This window comes from Opisthocomus hoazin, chromosome 23 (assembly GCF_030867145.1).
Source record: "Opisthocomus hoazin isolate bOpiHoa1 chromosome 23, bOpiHoa1.hap1, whole genome shotgun sequence".
In the NCBI taxonomy this organism is placed as follows: Eukaryota; Metazoa; Chordata; class Aves; order Opisthocomiformes; family Opisthocomidae; genus Opisthocomus; species Opisthocomus hoazin.
The window spans coordinates 9,399,898-9,415,666 of record NC_134436.1 but is presented as its reverse complement, the minus strand read 5'-3'; the positions used below and the strand labels follow the sequence as shown (position 1 = coordinate 9,415,666).

At 39.4% G+C, this 15,769-nt stretch overlaps 1 protein-coding gene across 3 annotated transcripts in view; it reads left to right on the top strand.

The window, feature by feature from the left end:
* Nucleotides 1-15,769, top strand: part of TENM2 (teneurin transmembrane protein 2) — a 1,253,534-nt gene that overhangs the window by 79,231 nt on the left and 1,158,534 nt on the right. For all 3 annotated transcript variants that reach the window (XM_075442184.1, XM_075442183.1, XM_075442198.1), the window contains exon 2: nt 6,468-6,640. The gene's annotated coding sequence lies outside the window, so the exon portion shown is untranslated. The remainder of the gene's footprint in view (nt 1-6,467; nt 6,641-15,769) is intronic.

The window sequence follows — 15,769 nt, the reverse complement described above, 5'->3', positions numbered from 1 at the left end:
TAGCCCAGTTCAAGCTTTCAATTATTGCTGCAATACAAATATGAAATTAGAAAAATATGAATAATTAGTGTATGATTTACTTTTCCAGGTGAAAGATTTTTCTTTTTCGGAGATACATGCTCAAGTGACATATAAAAAGTCATTTCTAGAAATAGATTTCCATAGAACTTAGTTTTCTCTCATATTTCTGTATTTATTTGGCTATTCTTTTATCATTTCTACTTGAAAAATTTGAGTCAGGCATGTAAAAACGATACAGATTTCAAAAAACTATACAGTTTGCGAGACTTGCACATGAATATAGCTGTATGCTGACAGAAAACCATGCAGTATTCTGTGTGGAGTATTACGGGCAACGTGAGGAATGTGAGAATCTGTGCAGAGTTTGTCTGAATGCTGATAAATCATGGAATAATTTTTTTTTCTGAAATTTTGGACTTGCTGTGTAGGAAATATTCACTTCAACACACAGAAGTACCTGGTGCACAATTTTTTATGCCAGCTCAAATCATTGACATTTGGGTAAAGAACAGAGATGTCCTCAGTGGCAAAGGAAAGTACATTTTCAATGCACGTACGGTATATTTATCGTTCCATCCTTATATTGGATGAGGATACTATTAATTGTTTAATTTTCAATTTTCTTACTCTCACAGACTTTTCTACAAACTTAACTTCTAAAATCCTCGTGGCTTTGGCTGAAAAGGACATGTGCATGCACAAGCGTGCAAGTCTGTGTGCATCTGTGTGGTACTCCAGCTTCTGGTTGCCAAGTTAATTGGAAGTTAGATTGGGTATCTGTACAATGCATTGAGATTTGGATGTTTAGTTATATATTTTAATACATATGTCTATGTGTGTATATCTAGAAATATATATACACACACCCCACATATATAAATTTACAAGTATATATGCATATATGCAAAATAATTATATACATAACATGTATGTCCATTAATACATAAATGTGTATGCAAAGATAGTTTTACTCCTTCCTTAAATCATGTACTGCATTCATACTTTCACCAGACTCTTTCTCTAAGTCTCTTTCTAAACTAAATGGGTTTAGGTAAGGAAGAGGCTGGTCCTGCCAGGCAGTATTTTGAAGTGGAAATGAGAAGGAGCTAATTTTGTTCACAATAGTAGGCACAAGCAAAGACCTATCACTATAGTACAGGCGAGGCAAAGGAGGCAGAAACAGGCTTTCACGTGAAATTGAAGTTGTCTAAGAATATCACTGTTGAAATCTTTAACATACTCCTCCTCTACAAAAAATGAGGGAAAATGACAAGCCTATCTTTTTCTTTTCCAGTTCAGTGACAAAAATCTTCTTTAAATTGACTTTGCTACAGGGTAGCCATCTTCCTTTTGGAACAGAGAATGCTGTTTGTCACGTCGGCCCTCCACACCATCGCAGGAAAACAAACAAGCAAGCAAGATACACCTTTCCTCTTTCCATGCCAAGGGCCAGCCTTTTAAAGGCAGGGCTATTGTTTCTCAACAGAGCAGAAAAAGATCTGTAGAACACGCAAGCTGAAAAGGCCATGAGAATATTCTAGGAATTCAGCACACAGAAACTGGAGGCAGGTTCGTGTCAGCTGCTGGTTGAGCGTCCTTTGTGCTCCACCGAGATCTGCCAGGAATTAAATCAGCGCTTTTGAAGAGGAAGCACACTGTTCACTGTCTGTCTTTGGCAACATTTCAACATCACAGGGGGCTGGAAGACCCTTGTCAAGCGTGAGGCTGAAAACATAAACCAGTACCTTCAAGCCCCCCTTCATGCTAATGAAAGGAATTGCTTTCCTTTTGCAATTGGAGGGAATAAACTAGAGAGAACATGGATTAAAATGTACCGCTTTGGTAACAAAGTACACACATTTACAGACCTCATTTATACACGCCTACGAGCATCTACTTGATAGTATCTGTGTGTTTGCAAAAGGAGATTAATTGAAAAGTATAGAAGAAACACCTATTTATAGCATTTCTTGTGGAAAAATCATTCTGGTGATGATTGTTATCACCTTAATCCTCTTTCGCCTATTTCATTTGCTCATCCCAAAAGAGGAACCGGGTGACTTCAGAGGCCGTTTGGGATCTGACAGCATGCCACCGAGCGGAGGAAACCCAGCAGCAAGGCCAAGGCAGCGCGCTTGTCAGCCCTCCCCTCGCCGGAAAGGCCGCGCAGTAAACTTGGTCCCGTTTCCTCACAGCCAGTTTTCACGTTCTGTGCAGAACGCTCACGCTGGCTTAGCATTTCAGTTTTCTCCAAGCATATTTCATTCTGTTGTCATTCCAATTCAGTGCATTTTTAGCAAATACCAAATTGTTAATTTTCTTCATTAGCTTTTATGTTTTAGCCTCCACATCTCTCTTTCAATCATTCATGCGTGTTTCGGTTTGGAAGTGATACAGTTCTACATTGCAAACAGATAAAACAGTGTGTATTTTTTTTTCTTTGACAGGATACAACTCTAAGATTCTTTTTCCTACCTGTTCTTTCCTCTTTAATGATTACGAAGGAATAATGCTTCTTTGCAGAGCTGTTACAGGAATAATTAATGATTGAAATTATGATTTGTGGTTCAATTATGTGAATAATACTTGGTTACTACTATTCATATTCAAGTTTGGTTTTGCACTGGTATAATCCTTCTGACCTATATTCTCAAGAAAACTCTGCAACTATTTTACTGTGAACCTTGACTCCGCACTTCACAAAAACATTAGTGTCATCTAGAAAAAGAAAAATATGGCATCTTCATCTCCTGAGTCTTGTGGCCTCAGCCCAAGCAGGCAGTGATTTCTTGAAATCCCGTTGTTGACCATGCGTCTGAGGCTTGACGAGAGCAGCTCAGCTGTAGGTATTAAGGTCTTCTTGCCTATTATGTTGGCACTGCCTTTGGGTTAAACATGTAGATTTCATGCCAAATAAGCAGAATACTCAGGAGTGAGAGGATAGGAATTCTTTTAATCGTATCAAATAACATCATACGTTCTGCCTAGTTTACCAGTCTGATCTATCAGCTGAGTATCGACCACATCAGATGAATACACAGCATATTTTTATTGCAAGATGTTAGCATGGCTGGGGTAAGACTTGGGTAACCTTGTTACCTTCAGCCTTTCCCTATGAAAAATATCACTGATGATACTGTAGAATACAATGTAGAATAAGAAACAGATTGTCTTATATTAGGAATACTATATTTTGTCCTTGTGACAACGTAATAGAATATAAAAGTTTAAGGTCAGTGTCTTTAATTTATAACTGCTGAAACCTGGTTTTCTCCCAACCAGAGTGGTTCAGATTGCCTCAGTTGTCATTAAAGCCATCTGCAATTGTTCATTTTTGCTCTACGTGATTCAGGTGATTGATTTGCAGCGAGTGGAAAGTCTAGAAAAGTGAAGTGCTCACTTAAACACCTTGTAACTCAGTTGTGTGCCCTGAGCTGGCGCCGTGTGTGTTATGCTTTGCAGCATGATTTGATTTCCAGTTACTGGGCTTGAAAAATGCTTTTGAACAGCCACAGGTCTGTACTGGGGCAGCGGCTTACAGAGCACCTTTAGTTCTCTTCTTACAGTTCACATTTTTCCTACTTCTTTCCTTGATAAACTCCGTGTCTTCTGCTGACACATGGAGGAAATTGCACTCTAAGAAAATGTGATTCTCTGCTGGTGTGAGAGATAGAGAGCCTCTGGAAATGCTATTTGAATGTCTCTTTTCATACAAGCATGGTTCTGGATTTGTTACTCTGCTAAGAAAAAATGATGCTTGGTTCATATCCAAATAAAACCATTGGAACGTAATTTTAACTGTTGTTCAAGCGACCAGATACATACAGCTTTTAAACTGGGTAGATCACTAGGAAATGGCATAAATTTTCTGGGTTCATTGCTCTTCTGACTGCTTACAAGGCTTTACTAGGGTTTTGCAGGTAGAAAAGATCGGGCACAGCTGGCAGATTTCACATTCATTTTTGGTGGTGGCTACAGAAGCTATTTATTTTCCTCTGTGGGTCAGATCTAAAGTGCTACCAAATGCTGCAGAACTGAACTGGGAGCACAGGTGCTGCCTGTGTTGGGACAGGGCAGAGGACTGGAGTTACCAGAAGACGGAGGGTGGCTATGGCCTGTCTGGGAGTCTTGCAGCCCACACTTTCTCCGCCGTGTTTGCTTAAGAGCAGGATCCCACGACATGACCAATACGCTTCTGAACTGAGGAATGGGGGGAAATCACCTCTCTCTTTGGTGTCTGGCACGGCTTACCTTGCTTATCTTTGACAAGCATGCAAATTCTGGGAGATAGAATGGAAAGGACGTAGAATGAACTTGGGATAAATAGCAAATGGAGGGAAGGATTGGATGATTGTAGTTATTTCTTTGAAAAACAAACAAAAGAGAAGAATTTGCAAATTACTTTTTTTTTTATCAGTATTTTAACTGCTTAGCAGATGAGAATAGCAGGTGACTAAGGAAAGCCTGTTGAAAATAGGGTGGAAGTAGAGTGATTTTTCATAGCTGTATTTTCTCACAGCTGTATTTTCTCACTTTCTGTCTGTCATTAGCATAGATAATTTCTGAGATTTGAAGCTGCCTTTAATGGACATACTCATCAATTATTTACCTTCCCTGCTTTGGAGCTCGATGTCTGCGCAAACTTCTGTGACAGCGAGTTCCGTAGTTCTGTTGCGCAGTGTGACATGGAGCTTCCTTGGTTTAGTTTACACCTCCTGCACCAGCACTTCGCTTGGTAAACAGTCTGTAATCGCACTTCATTTAATTAACAGTCTGGAATTAACCAGAGACTTCCCAGAGCTCTTTTAAAAATTAGTATCATATTTGTCACCTTCCACTTCTCTGGTACTTAATTAATAAAATTTATGTGATTAGAGAAGAGCATTGTGGAAAATGCTAATATAGTTCATGTATTAGTGCCGTCTTCCCTTGAACCAACGTAAATGTTTAGGCGTCATGACATCTTTGACCAAGCAGCTCCGTAGTTTTAACTCTATGCTGCGTGAAGGACACCTCTGTTTGTTTTATACTTGGCACAGACAAGTTTCGTTAGATACCCCCTAGAGCTGGTACTTGCAGAGATAGTGAGCAGTTTATCCCTATCCATGATCCCACTGGCAGGCACGATTTTACAGACCTTTATTCTGTCCCTCCCTCAGACAGCCCTGGCTCGCATAGCTGCTGCTTTTACAGAAGCTGCTCCAGAACTGATCTGGCACTGGAAAGTGTCACTGTAAATCCAGACTGGGAGGTGACAGTGGTGTGGCAGGAAAGAAGAATCTACTTCTCTGTGTATTTTTTTAACTTCCAAGAAAGAGATTTCTGTATTCCTGGTCAGCTGAGTTGGAATGAAGGTGTTTGAGTTGTACTGCTGGCTTGTCAATCTATGTGATTTGATCACTTCTTCAGAGACTGATCTGCAAAAGTATACTAATATTTTTATAATATAGATTTAACTTTATGATATGGCCATAATAATAGTAAACCAAAAGAGATATTGTGAGGTATAATAGATTAATGTTTCCTAAGTGCATAGAAGGTCAGAAAAGGAGGACACTGGAAATGCAAAGTACAAAATTGTTTTCTTATATTATTGTTATTATTATGTAAAACCAGGATAACCACAATATATGTGTGAGGCAGGGAGCACAGCATTTTTTACAGCGCTTTGTGTGTTCATTACATAGAAATTCTCACATTCAGTGGGTTCATATACTTATATCCTTAACCTGTAAAATATTTAGCTCCTGGGTAGTTCATATATGCGTATAAATACTATGTTTTCTTATCAGTCCCAATTTTGTTATATTGCAAAACCCTGACATCCCGCAACAAAACTTATGATTTCTGCTTAAGAGCTGCCCAGTAAATACAGTTTTGTTTCAGATTTCTTCGTTGGAAAGAATCCACTGCACCTCGCTGAATCCTAGCTGCATTCACCACTTCCCAAATGGGAAAGTCCATCCAAATATTTCAACGGAATATTTTAGCATGTATACAGCAGTGATACTTAGATACACTAGCTTTATTCGTTAGCCCACCTTAATAAAATAACAATCCTCAGCAACTTTTTCTCATTAATCATGGCTAGGAAAATCCAGAAGGAAACAGTGAATTGTTTAGCATTGCTTATGTTAAGCAAATAAAGTAGGACGGATAGATAGACGGTGACCCATATTGTCAACTGCTGTTTGAGTACAGGGTGGAGGGAAGCACCTTTAGCAATATGTCATTTACTGAAGGTTTTGTAAACACAGAAGTGTCACTACCCAAGTTCAGATTAGGAAACTCAACCTGTCAAGCGCCTGATTTTTACAAAACTCTTCCTTTGCCCTACAACCTGCATTTTCATGTGGCTTTATATTATTTTTTCGATCAATAACACTTGAGAGCTGTGCCTACTTGTTGAGATGTAAGGTTAAGTTCCACACACTTTTTCCAAACAGAATTCTACAAAAGGCTCCCTGATGACAGCTATTGATTAAGGCTGCAGTGCTCTTCTCTGTTACACGGCATTGAGGTGAGAATTGTGCTAACCACCTGGTAGAGCTGTCGGGGCATTATCCTGAGAGGAAGAGCAACACCTGGGAATGGTGAAGCCACCAGAACAGAAAATGAGGTAAGTAACTTGTCTCTTATTGGAACAACGGGAAAGGTGCAGAGTTAAGAAAAGAATAAATGAAAGAAAAAGTTACTGACTATTATTAGTGTGTAAGTAGTTACTCTAGCAGTAACAGAGCGTATGATGGAGTAATAGAGCAGTAATGGAGCGAATGTGGTTCTAGGTGGAGGGATGGCAAGCGACTGCTTGGCTGTGTGACAGCGGTGATGCCCTACGGCGCCGGAGCAGGTTGCTAACATTCCCCCTTTTTGCTTTGGTCACGTGATGGCATCATACCCGTAATCTCAATTCACATTATCAGTGCCACTCTTCCAAATGCTGTTAGAGGAATCTCTTCCCAGACATCGCTGGTTGCCTGGACTCTCACCTACACCCTTCTTGTCTGATTAAAGAGCCCACCAGTGCATAGGCTTTGGGGCATTTTTCTTGAAGAGACATAAAAAAACAAACACTATGAAGCTCAGGAATCGATGGCTCTTCCATAACCCCCTCTGCCCCCTGTTGTTATGCCTGGAGGACAAAGGACTGCCAGGTGCCAGTTTATGTGTATTACGTACATTTTTTGACCTTATTGGAATCTCTGGGAGAAACTGGCAGGACTAAAAAATACAAAAGCAAAGATTACACACACACACACACCCCCTGAATAATCAAATGGCTGGGTATAGACTGTACTTTTAAGTTTTCACCATATGAGGCTATTTTACAAAAATTATACAAGCTAGAAAAAGTGAAGCAGTCTCCAACTACTCATATGCCAAATATTTTCTGATTTATTTTGTTGGTTTGTTTTAGTAGTACTGATGCTATGCATCTAGATTAGCTCTTGTAAAAAAAACCCTGCTATCTTGTCCTCCTAAACAAGTTTCTTTTCCAAAAGCTGAAATGAGCAAATGCATGTGGATAAAGAGATAAAGAACCCCAAGGAGATCTTGACCCTGTAATCTTTGATATTGCAGCCCAGCATGTTAACATTAGAGCACTCCATCACATCGTGCAGAAGTGTGAGTTTAAAGGCCAACGAACTCCACAGATTTTCCCAGTCTTTCACAGTTACAGAAACACCTGTTCTAAATATATTTGGGCTGCTGATTCAACAGCCATCACAGGGTCCTTAATGACTAACCTGTGGTTCCTGAGCTACCCAGTGGAAATGCAGTGGGGGCAATCATTTTACTTGCCTTCATGTTGAACAGCTATTTATGCTGAAGGATGGACAAACTTCGAGTTTTGTGGCAAATCGTTTCCGATGTACGCCACTTTTCTGAGGAGAGCATCTCAAAATCTAACTGAAAAGACTGGGTTCTGTTTCTGCAGACTGGTAAGAGACTGGCTTTGAGTAAGTGTAAGTGCCAACACAAAGCTGTCAAATCAGTGCATTTAGATTATACATCTGTTTATCTCTGATTTTTTTTCTGTAAATGGACAATCACTATCTTGGCAGCATTGCAAAATACACTCTGTGTGTATGTATATATGTAAAGCACATGAATGCACTCCATATCATTTTTCTCACAAGGATTATTTTCAAATATTTTGCATTTTCAATCTCCTCTAACTTTATAATGACATCAGCAACGTGCTATAAAGACTCTTCAGGGAAGGGAAAGTAGATTGTTAATACTAGCGTATCACCTGCCATCTGGACACACTTAACACATGGTGAGATGTAAAGATTCAGTCATTTGTGGAATTTGATCCCAGAGCTCACTTTCAATCAGGTAAAGTCATGTCTAGACAGGCACAGCTGTTGTATGTACATAATGTAGTTCATTTAATTTATGGCTTGATTGTGTTAGAATAGTGCTGTATTGGGATTACTGCAAAACCACAGCGCTCTGCCAGGTGAATTGGTGACACTCAGGTTCAAAGGACCGTGATCCGTTGCAGTGTCCCCAGCGCATGGCAGCGTATAGAACAGCTTCATCGAGGTGGTATAATGCCGTTGATTTAGATCATGGCCAGAGGAAGACAGTGGAACAGTGATTTTGCATATCATCTACCTATCATGTGAGTCTTGCTAAAAAACCCATAGTAACATCTTCAGGGTTCTCCACAAAATAAATACAGCAATTCTGGTGACTCCTGAGGTATACTGCAGACAAATGTTGATGTTTCGTATTCCTCCTGCCGACACTGTGCCTTTGGGCCCAGGCAGCACGCACTTTTCCCTTATGAGCTTTAGCCTATGTGGTCCCGAACATGTAAGTGGAATCTTATCTAATGTAGACAGCTTTAAAAGCTAGATAGTGGCAGAGTGCTGTAAAAAAAGAAATCCAAGTACATTGTGAGATCTACTTTACTGGAGCAGTTCCTTCTATCTGCGTGAACAGTTACGTTATGGAGGCAACCATACTTACAATACTCAAATTTCTCTGCAAATTCACTACGTGTCCTCAAAATGTATTTGTGTGGGTCTTTTGCCTATTCAGAAATATCCAGATTCTTTCTTGGTTTTCCTTTACATGAAAATGTAACTATTCTCTAAGTATTGTCTCTAGAGATCCACGTTCTTTGAATACACTTTCAGTAAGCAAATGCAACCAGTGAAATACAGACTGCAGTGACATTGCCAGGCACCCTCACTGAGCAATGTCCTTTTGTGATACTTCAGCATATGTCGGTACTGAGCAGTACAACATATCAGTGTGCGTAGCCTCTCTCGCGGTAACTCTATCCTGACCCTCCCTACCAAACCTCGGTATTAACTATGAACGTTGTAATAGTCCATTCGTATTTCACATATGCACACATGTAATGGCATGGAAAAGTTGAAGAATCTGTTTTGAAAACATCAGTTCTGAACATAAGCTTCCAGATGCAGGACTAGGAAAGCACACAGCGGGGCTATGGCGTTAGAGCTGTACTCAGGTAGTAGTACTACGGAAAAAAATAGAGAGCGGGGACGCTCTCTCTACAGGTTGAAAAGGGAGAGTAAAAGGAGCCGTAAAAGGTCGGCGGAGGCAGACCTGTCAGTTTGTCCGCTCCATTGGCAGATGGCACTAAAAACATTTCAGTCGGGTCTGTCCACGCACGGATACGGTTTTGTTCTGAGCGAGCTGTAATCCTCCAGAGCCTACCATCTGTTCCCTTCCCCAACACCGCACTGTGAGGTAGGTACGTACATCCTTTAGGGAAAGATGGTGGCATCCGTTTCCAGAGCAGGACTGCTATTTATCGCAGCTGGGGATATGGAAATGCGCTGAAAATGCAGTGTTCACCATCTACAAATGGCATCTCTGTTCTGCGTCCTGTGGCTAAGGAAAGAGACCTGTCTATTGCTTGGCCACTGCATTGATCCCCAAAGGCTGGATGGTGCCTGGAATACGCCACTCAAAAGCTGACATTTAAAGTGTAAGTTTAGCCTTTCTCAAAAATTGCAGTCTATATGCGATAACTTTCCTAGGAATATATTCCTCTTACAAAATTTTTACCTAATGCTGAAATACCCTTGGTTACCTCTAACAATAGCAAGCTTATCTTCCTTTTTATTTCTGAAGCTATAGAAGGCCCTCATGAGTTGCTGCAAAATAGTAGCACTGCACCTCCTTATTTCTGTGTTGAGGATGACCTACCTTTTTCTCGCTTTTGTTATACATTCAGGCTGGCTTTCATCTTTTAAAGGTTCTATAAACAAAGTGAGTGGTATAAAGTTTTGTATTTAATACATCAAGACTTAGACAAGGTCAATAGCAATTGGAACAAGAATTTGAAAGCTGTAATGGGGAACTAAGTTTCAAATATTACTTGGAGAGATGCTGATCGACAGTCAGCCACCAGGAAAAACACAACTTCTTTCAAACTCCTAGAAAATTAGTATATTTGTCCTTTTTCATACTTGTTTCAGATTTTATGGCTACCCATGCTGTCTTGCCCCACAGGATATTAAATAATAACAGTCTTCAGGTAGCAAAGAGAACTAATTGTCCTTCTTCTTCTACTTCACCACTGCTGCCCTAATTGGAAGTTATCTCCTTATAATTGCATCTTTAGTGAACAGTAATTATAATTCTTATCATTAGCTTTTTCTTTTAATTAGTTTTTTACCCTGATAAAATGATATTTTGTACTAGTTCTTATCTGACTTCAGAACACAAAGACAAAGAAATACACAAGATCAGTATATTAATATTGTTGTTGTTGTTTTCTTCAATACAAAGGTGGATTCTGCACAGCTAGCAGTAAACTTGCGACATGATCAGTAACATGGAGTAAGGTAACAGCTGGAGAACAGGAGCTATGAACAGGAGAGCAGAGCTTTTGCTTTAATCCTCCCTTAGTCCTGTACATGGTGTGCTGAACATGAGTCTGAGGGCTATGACTAAGTACAGCTTTGAAATTAATTTAGGTGAAACCGAATCACTGAAAAGAACCAAGAAAGCAAGTTTGCCAGCTCTCACTCAAATCAAACAGATAAGCCTTTTAAAATCAATTTTTTTACATCAGCTTTTTGGCATATATTAAGAACAGGAGCAAATATGTTATCAACAGGGTATGTTCTGTACAGTGTAAACTGTATCTAGTGAAGATTCCCAAGCTCACTCTGGAATGAGTGTTTTGTCCCAGACAAGAGCGAAAGCTAGTCTCATCTCTTTTCCAGCAGTTCAGTTTTGTCACCGAAGAATGTTAGTTTAATTTGTAAAACATGAATAGTCTGGAATTATACTGCACAATGCAAGAAAAAAGAGAGACTTACAGACAGCTATGAAGTTCTACTGGAGCCAGTTTCCCTTCCCTATATATCACAGAACTTGGGGCTCTCATGGATCTGCTCACAAACTGAGAAAATGCTGACAGGTTTGGCAAATTATGAAACATATTCTGACTGCCATTTTTAAACTTATTTTGGGCTGTAGCTGTTCCTTAAATACTTTATTACTGTGTGCTTGTATATTAGTTGTGTAATTTGTAACATGCATTTGTAGGTCTAAAGAGCAGCAGAAGGTTAGGCTTGCAGTACCCAGCTGAGTGAATGCTGATTATTTTTTAAATCACTCTTCTGACCTAATTTTTAAACTAGACAGTGGGAATACCTGTAGCTGAAAATACATGGTGAAGGCGTCTGCGATGCACAACAAACTCCAAAAGCATGTTTGGTATAGATTGTGCTTGATAATACTTGCAGAATCTAGTCCCACTGCACTTCCTGCTATATTGTTACTCAGGCTAAAGCTAGTACACGTGGGCTTTGCATCTTTCTTTTTATCTATCACTTTGACTTTCCGATGTGCTAGAAATCTCCTCTCCTTCTCCTCATTTTTCAGCTTACACCTAGTATCGTACACAGAGCATTTCTTAAGACTTTGAAAATCCTAATTTTCCTCTGACACCTATCTTCTCCCAACTCCACAATTTGGCACCAAAAATGCAATCAAAACCTCTTTTTATTAGCATGGTGCACTAAATATATACAGAACATGTGTTCGACATTTTCATAGCAAAACACAGACCATGTGTGTAGAAAATTGCGTTGTAAGTCAACTTACCTGTTTACTTCTATTTTTTCCCTTGGAAAAACAAAAGCCATTGGCAGATGCAAAACTTTAATTAAGAGCAAGCTATTTTGGTTTTCTGTCCGTAAAAAAGAAAAATACATAAAGCTATAAAACTTCTCTTGTCTTCCTTTTTTTTATGATATAGTGTAATTTAACCCTTGTGACAATTCTGTAGATCTCCAAAGCCCTATTTGTGTATCTATAGACATATAGATGCGTTTCCACTTCTAGGATGAAATCTTGTTTGCCACGATCTAGCCTTTAGGGAATTTTTAACAGCGAGTTATAAAACCCCAAGGAACGGGGTTTTATAATGGAAATGCTGACACAACCTTAACTAAAGTGGCACAGAAAGGCAAGGATGCAATATAATTAAAACAACAAAAGTCCCGAACGTCAGTATCTAAGCAGGTCTCCTTGGCAAGTTCTCTGATTTTTAGCTTTACAGCTTTAACAGCATCCACTCTTTTTTGTAGGTGGCTTGCTGATTGCTTCTTTTTTAACAGATGTATTAGAAAGAGATTTATAAAACTGCAGCAGAGGGCAAAACAGCAGTGAAATGATTGAAGATGTGCATTTGAATCAGTTTGGTTTACAGGGATTACTTAGGCTATATGAAAATCCATGAAGGTCATAATGACATTTATGTCATTCTAAAACTGATGTCTGCTATTTTTTATTCCCTTTATACACTGAACATTAAACAATTTTAAATGTACTGTTGAATTAAAAAGTAGTTGTATTCAGCTCTTAGTGCAGAACAAACTTCAAAGGAAATACATTATCTATAATCTAAATTCATACCTTTTGGAGATAAACAACATTTTCAACTAAGCTGAGATTTGACTAGAATTCAATACGGTTTCCCACAGCCCCCTCCAAGAGAAACTGGTGCGTTCCGGTCCGACAAGTGGTCCGTGCGGTGGGTGGGGATCCGGCTGGCAGGACGGTGGTACAGAGCTCCTTCTCAAACTGGCAACCTGTCACAAGGGGGTCTCCCAGGGATTGATACTGGGCCCAATGCTGTTTAATATCTTCATGAGTGATCTGGGTGATGGGATCAAATGTGTACCCCGATGAAGTTTGCGGATGACAACCAAACGGAGTTGGGAAGTGGATTTTTCAGAAGGGAGAGCCACGCTGCAGGAAGACTTGGAGAGGCTGGAAGAGTGGGCTAACAAGAACCTTATGAAGTTCAACAAAGACAAATATAAGGTCTTGCTCCTGGGAAAACATAATCCAGGAGTGCAGCACAGGCTAGGATCTACCCAGCGGGGGAGAAGTTCTGTGGAAAAGGAACCTGGGGGTCCTGGTGGACAAGCTCAATATGAGCGAACAGTGCACTGCTGTGGCAAAGAGAGCCAACACAATGCTGGGTTGCATCAACAAGGGCATCACCAGCAGAGATAAAGAAATCATTATCCCACTCTACTCAGCACCTGTCAGGCCACACCTGGAATATTCTCTTCAGTTTTGGTCCCCACTGTGCAAAAAATATGTGGACAGGCTGGAGAGGGTCCAGAGAAACGCCACAAAGATGGACAAAGGACTGGGAAGCCTGCCATATGAGGAAAGGCTGAGAGAACTGGGTTTGTTCAGCCTTGAGAAAAGAAGGCTTGGGGAAGACCTAATCGTCATGTCGCAGTATTTAAAGGGTGGCTACAAAGAATATGGAGACTCTTTTTACAAGGAGTCACGTGGAAAAGATGAGGAGTAATGGGTACACCAGTTACTCCTGGCGAGATTCTGACTGGACACAAGAGGAAAACTTTTCATGATAAGAACAATCCACCATTGGAATAATCCCCCCCGGGAAGTGGTGGATTCCCCAGCACTGGATCCTTGTAAGATTCAGCTGGACAGAGGGTGCTAGGCCATCTTGTCTAGACTGTGCTTTTGCCAAGAAAGGTTGGACCAGATGATCCTTGAGGTCCCTTCCAACCTGCTATTCTATGATTCTATGATAGAATTAAAAACAAATATCTACTCAAGCTAATTTGGTAATGTGGACTCTTTGTAAACAAACATTTATGGAGGAGCTTTAACCAGTTTTTTAAGATTTTGAAGACTCTTTTCTGCTGTCAGTAGTGACTGAAGTCTGAGAATGAGAAAATACAGGCATCTTCTATTTCATCTGTCATCTACAAGCTTCCTCTTTATGAGTTTTTAAAAACAACTTTGTTACAGGCACATCTAGACTAAAAATTCATAACTATACCATAAATAACTGCTACATTATAGTTTTCAGTAGGAATCTGATTTTTAATAGTCAGGCATCTTGGCATAAGAACTCCAAAGTCAAAGCAGTTGTATTCCTAAATCCCCAAAATAAGAACGCATTCAGTTTTAGCAACCACATGACACATGGCTTTAGTATTCCGTATTTACATTTTTTGTCTCCTCCCTCATTTTTCAACTAGAAACCAAGGGGAGAAAATAAAGCTGAAATTCACAGAATTCCAACTCGGAGAACTGTGGGCATCATTGAAAATACACTGCTTCGTATCTTCAAGGTACCTTATTAACTGAGACAGTTTCACAAAGCATTTTGTCACAAGCTTTAATTTATACTTACACGCTCTTCTGACTCTGTCTTGCTATTTATTTTATATAAACAGATTCCTTCTCACACTTTTAACATTGCCACATTTTAATAGATAAAGTTTGTCCTAATTACTTAATCTTTATTCTTTAAAAAAGTGGAAGCCAACTTGTACTTACCAAATGGCCTTTGTATTTTATGCCTTTGATCACCACCAACCAACAGTCCTTCACGTCTTATTAACAGCACCCTGGCAAAAGCCTTAACCCACATGTACAGCTTTGCAGATACCAGCAATTGTAGTTCATTTCTAACGTTACAATGGCACCGGATGCATCTGAAAGTCAAAATAAATATAAACCTTTTGCATTGTTTTGTAATGTGAAAAAACCACATCTTTTGATCTTTATCATTTAGAGCTGCACTTCTAGATCAAGGGCAATCTTTAACTCAAAGGAGTGGTCAAGTCTACCATAGGAACAAGAATTAGAGGCCACACCATTTTTGTGTTATCCTTGCCTTTTTTTCTCAAATGTAAAGCTATGCATAGAAAAGAGCTCCTTAACTTGGCGGGGGGGGGCAGCAAAAAAAAAAAGAAAAAAGAGATTATTGAAATGACTGAAAATCAAGACAAAGTTAGTAAAGAGAATCGTATTGCTCATGATGTTTGGCTCAATGCTAATAAAATAGTTTTGTTGGTTTTCCTAGCAATTAGAAGACTTTTTAATAATACATTCCTAAATATTTATGTAAAAGAAGCACACACAGCATGGAATATATTTATTAACCGTCTTGTAACATGAAAGCTTTTTATTTTTACATAATTTCATCAATAGAAGATATTTTTTTAAAAACTTCCCACTGAATTGTGTTTGGGTCTCTTAAAATACAGTAATCAGAGCTGATCAGCAGTTGGTAAAATTAATAACAACTAACTCTTTATTCGGTGTGGCTCAAAATGTAATCCTACAGCTTTCAAGAATTTCAAAACCTCACAAAACCTAATTATATCCTGAAGATGTTAATATGTAGGAGAGAAAAAATTGTCGATAAAATGCCTAGACCACAGGCAGTGCAGCTGGAATGGGG